Source organism: Triticum dicoccoides, chromosome 7A (genome assembly GCF_002162155.2).
Source record: "Triticum dicoccoides isolate Atlit2015 ecotype Zavitan chromosome 7A, WEW_v2.0, whole genome shotgun sequence".
NCBI lineage: Eukaryota > Viridiplantae > Streptophyta > Magnoliopsida > Poales > Poaceae > Triticum > Triticum dicoccoides.
Genome location: NC_041392.1, coordinates 154680883 through 154686882, shown reverse-complemented (window position 1 = coordinate 154686882; position 6000 = coordinate 154680883).

Sequence of the window (6000 nt, the reverse complement as noted above, 5' to 3'; positions counted from 1 at the left end):
AGTGATGCCTAATTTTCTTTGGCTCTGGGTGGTTAGGACTTTATCCTCGCAAGGAATTCTCTCTCAAAGGCTTCGATGTGGGTTGCTCTCAAACGACAAAAGCCGTACACTAACTCTGAGCGGACAACCGTTTATGGTTGTAGGGGGTGGGCTATTTATAGCCACTAGGCAACCCGACCTGATTTGTCCGAAATGACCCTGGGTCACTAAGGAACTGACACGTGTTCCAACGGTCAGATTTCAAACTCACACGGCAACTTTACTTGGGCTACAAGCAAAGCTGACTTGTCCGACTCTGGACAAGATTCGCTCTCATAGTCTTCACTCGAAGAGATAGGTTTTGGTTAGGCATCACTTCAGTCATTCTGACTGGTTCTCTTGGACCCCACTTAACAGTACGGTGGTTCCTATGACTCAACACAGAAGAAAAAGAACTACGAAAGATCTAAGTCTTCGAGCTCCATAGGCTTCATGCGATGTCTTCTCTTGTCATAGTCTTCAATGTGAATATCTTTATATACCACCTTTGACATCAATGTCTTCATACATTTTTAGGGGTCATCTCTGGTAGGAAAACCGAATCAATGAGGGACTTCTACCTGTGTTATCCTGCAATTCTCACAAACACATTAGTCCCTCAACTAGGTTTGTCGTCAATACTCCAAAACCAACTAGGGGTGGCACTAGATGCACTTACAAAAAGCATGATGCAAAATGGACGTATCATGAGGCCATCCTCACGAACACTTCCCCGGAGAAGCACTCTTCGTAGGATGATGATCTTAATGTCTTTACGGTCTTCGAGACCTTTTCTTCAAATAATCAGCACAAAAGGGCGCTCTATGACCTCGCAAAAGTCAACCAAGTAGCCGCAATAAATCCTTGGAACAATATGGCAATAACTTTTACTGCCGACGATGAACCAAGGGCCAGATCAGTCCGAGCACCAGCCGCCTTGGTCTTAAACCCAATTGTGGATGGCTTTCGACTCACAAAAGTGCTCATGGACGGTGGCAGCGGACTGAACCTCATCTACGAAGACACGCTCAATAAAATGCAAATGGACAAGAGCCGCATCGAGCAAAGTAGCACCAACTTTCGAGGCATTATCCCCAGTTGAGAAGCACGATGCTCGGGGAAAAGTAAACTTGACATAGTATTCGGCACGCCGGAGAACTACATATCCAAAGAGTTGCTCTTCCACGTGGAAACTTTCAATAGCGGATATCACACCCTGTTGGGGCGAGACGCCTTCACGCGCTTTCAATCCATACCCCATTACGGGTACATGAAGTTCAAAATGCCAGGGCCCAACGGAGTTATCACCATCACCAGTGATCCGGATATAGCACTCCGCGCCGAAAACAAAACTGCATCCTTGGCCATCGAAGCACTATCTGAATCCCTCATGGCCGAGGAGATGATGTCTACTACGCAAGTTAGTTCTTGTAGACACGTGGTGGGCCTCCAAGCGCAGAGTTTTGTAGGATAGTAGCAATTTTTCCTCAAGTGGATGACCTAAGGTTTATCAATCCGTGAGAGGTGTAGGATGAAGATGGTCTCTCTCAAATGACCCTGCAACCAAATACAAGAAATCTGTTGTGTCCCAACACAACCAATACAATGGCAAATTGTATAGGTGCACTAGTTCGGCAAAGAGATGGTGATAAAAGTGTAATATTGATGGTAGAATTATATTTTTATAATCTGAATAAATAAAAACAGCAAGGTAGCAAATAGTAAACGGGCACAAAAATGGTATTGCAGTGCTTGAAAATGAGGCCTAGGGTTTGTACTTTCGCTAGTGCAATCTCTCAACAGTGCTAACATAGTTGGATCATATAATTATCCCTCAAAATGCAACAAAGAATCACTCCCGAGTTCCTATTAGCGGAGAACAAAAGATAGAAATTGTTTGTAGGGTACGAGACCATCTCAAAGCTATTCTTTCCGCTCGATCTATTCAAGAGTTCGTACTAAAATAACACAAAGCTATTTTTTCCGTCCGATCTATCCTATAGTTCGTACTAGAATAACACCAAAGCAAATTCATATTCATAATACTCAATCCACACAAAGAACTATAAAGATACCCCAAAGTTTCTATCGAAGAAAAGATAATAAAAACGTGCATCAACCCCTATGCATAGATTACCCCAATATCACCGCGGGAATCCGCAAGTTGAGTGCCATAACATATATCAAGTGAATCAATATGATACCCCATTGTCACCTCAAGTATTCATACCGCAAGACATACATCATGTATTCTCAAATCTGAACGTTCAATCCGACATGACAAAACTTCAAAGGGTAGAGATTCAATTCATCACAACAAGAGTATAGAGGGGAGAAACATCATATGCGATCCATCTATATTAAAAAAAGCCCATACTATAGATCACAAGAGAGAGAGAGAGAGATTAAACACATAGCTACTGGTACAAACCATCAGCCCCGAGGGTGGACTACTCCCTCCTCATCGTGGTGGCCGTCATGATGATGAAGACGACCACCGGAGATGATTCCCCCCTCCGGCAAGGTGCCGGAACGGGTCTAGATTGGTTTTCAATGTCTACGGAGCCCTGCGGCAACGGAACTTCTGATCTAGGTTAACCGTGAAGGGGTTCGGAATATTTGGGAATTTATAGTCCAAAGAAGGGGTACGGGAGGCCACCGAGGTGGGCACAACCCACCCGAGCGCGCCAGGGGGGCCTGGCGTGCCTGGTGGATTGTGCCCCCTCGGGGCACCCCCAGGTGCTTCTCTGGCCCATCAAGAGTCTTTTGGACCATAAAAAATCCACAAAAAGTTTCGCGGTGTTTGGACTCCATTTAATATTGATTTTCTGCGATGTAAAAAACAAGCAAAAACAGCAACTGGCACTGGGCACTGGGTCAATAGGTTAGTCCCAAAAAATGATATAAAGTTGCTATAAAATGATTGTAAAACATCCAAGAATGATAATATATTGGGATGAATACTTCATAAATTATAGATATGTTGGAGACATATCAGCATCCCCAAGCTTAATTCCTACTCGTCCTCGAGTAGGTAAATGATAAAAGAAATATTTTATGAAGTGTGAATGCTAGCAAAGTGCACAAGTTCAATCAATGATAATTTCAATCACTTTTCCTAGCATCATAACAACAATTATTTCTTATGAAACTTCTCATGTTATAGTGGCAACCAATTCACATGTTAAGGTTCAAACAATGAATTCTCTTGAAACCCAACAACCTATGTTCTCAGTCACCAAGCAATTGCAATTCAACTTATTCAACAGAGTTTAAGTAAGAGCTCCACAAACTCAACTATCATATAGTCTTCTATGATTGCTAACACTCACCTTGTACACATGAGTAAAACATTTCAACCGGACACATAGAAAGATAGGGGCTTATAATTTCGCCTCCCAACGTATTCACCTAAAGGTTGATGTCAACAATAATAAATCATGCTACCCATATCCAACTGGATATATGTGCCTAGATCTTTCCTCACCACATGATGCTTACCAAAAGAGAAAATAAAAAGGAATATAGAGGAATACTTTGACTCTTTGCATAAAAGTAAATACTGAAAAGTAAAAGATAGGCCCTTCACAGAGGGAAGCAAAGGTTGCCATGCACTTATTTGTTTGTATGCTCAATCCCTTAGTGCAAAGGAACGTCACGTTATATTGCCCATTGTGATAGCAACCTTTATTATGTTGTTTGTCGCTTTTATTGCTTTACCATCACAAGTTCGTAAAACGTTTAATTTTCTCTTACCCTAAATGATCTTACACTCTTAGAAGCAATTTTTATTGCCTTATTGCACCAATGAAAACTTACTTGAAGGATCTTGCTCAATCCTTAGGTAGGTATGGTGGACTCTTGAAAATAAGATTTGGGTTTAAGGGTTTTTGGATGCACAAGTAGTATCTCTACTTGGTGCGGAATTTTTGGCTAGCAAAGATGGGGGGCAAGCACTACATGTTGAAGGATCTATGACAATATAAATTCTATGTGAATATGAACAAACATAAACAATTACGTTGTCTTCCTTGTCCAACATCAACAATTTTGGCATATAATATTTTGATGGGGCTCACAATCACAAAAGATTTCCATGATAGTGTATTTATATGTGAAAGTTCTCTTTGTTATACTAATTATTCGGGAATTGCTTGTATGACCAATATCATGATTATCAAGCCTCAAAAGATTTCACTTTCTAAACCCAATGTGAGGCTACCACTAGGCATGATATGATTTCAACTTCATGACATTCAATTTATTCAACAATTTACTCATAGGATATAAGTGAAGCACAAGAGTAAATGACATAGGAAAGAGCTTCGTTGACAGGATGTGAATGCCACTTACTTAGCCTCCTTGGCAACTATTTGAGGACTCTCTTTTATTTAAAAAACGTTCAGATCTAAGTATTTTATTAAAACATCAAGCAAAACAAAAGAAAATGACAATCCAAGGATATCACACATCATGTGAAGAAGCAAAAACTTAGGCTCAACCGATACTAACCGATAATTGTTGAAGAAAAAAACGTGGGATGCCTATCGGGGCATCCCCAAGCTTAGATTCTTGAGACTTCTTGAAATATTATCTTGGGGTGCCTTGGGCATCCCCAAGCTTGAGCTTTTGTGTCTCCTTAATTCTTCTCATATCATGGTTTTCCTAAATCTCAAAAGCTTCATCCACACAAAACTCAACAAGAACTTGTGAGATAAGTTAGTATAAACCAATGCAAAAACCTTATCATTCTATACTGTAGCAAAATCACTAAAATTATTATTCAACGTTGCACACTAAATTCTCTTCATATTTAATATTCCTATCCTCAAATAGAATCATTAAACAAGCAAACATATGCAAACATAACAGCAATCTGCCAAACCAGTACAGTCTGTAAAGAATGCAAGAGTATCAATACTTCTTTGACTCCAAAAATTGTGAAATTTTACCACACTTTAGAAAATTTAGCAGAACTCATTTTGCAAAAAGTTTTAACATTTTATCACATTCTGACTTCTCTAGGGAATTTTTGCAACAACGGTAAACTTTCTATTTTCAAACAGCAACATGTATACTTGCAAAATAAGCATTACAAAGGCTATCATTGCCACTTTTATTGAAATAAAAGATGCAAAACATTATTATAAATAACATAAAGCAAATCCTAACAAAATAAAATGATGATCCAAGCAAAACACATATCATGTGACGAATGAAAACATAGCTCCAATTGAGGTTACCGATAATGTTGGAGACGAAAGAGGGGATGCCTTCCGGGGCATCCCCAAGCTTAGTTGCTTGGATCTTCCTTGAATATTACCTTGGGGTGCCTTGCGCATCCCCAAGCTTAGGGTCATGTCACTCCTCATTCTCCTCATATCGACATCTCACCCAAAACTTGAAAACTTCAATCACACAAAACTTAACGGAACTTTGTGAGATAGGTTAGTATGATAAAGAGCAAACCATTTCACTTTCGGTACTGTCAAAGACAAGATTCATAATTGTTCTCACACAATGCCTACTATAACATATCATTTCCACAATTTATAGTACTGAAATCCTCCAAAAGAACCTTCAGAAATTGTAGTACATTGTCATTGTAAACTTGGAAAAAGGTGTCACAAATTGAGCTCCCTTCTGGTTAACATTTACCAGGAAAGGAACATCACCTCGATATATTGCTTCTCCTGGCACGGAAAGCATCTCAGGAAACTGACAACTTGCTCCAGGCCGGGCCCGATAGATTCTAGTGCCAAGACCTTCATTGTGCGTAGTTTCGGGGTCAAGCTTGTCGGAATCATTTTCTGAATGACAGGCGAACAAACATCTTCAAAATTAGAAATAATGTTAATTTGTAGAAGGAGAGGTAGAAGGCAGCTGTTGTACCTGAACGGGTGTGGATCCAATAACAAGTTCGTAGTATTTGTCAGACCAGTAGCCCACCACTGTCAATTTCGGCGTAGAAATAACATTGTT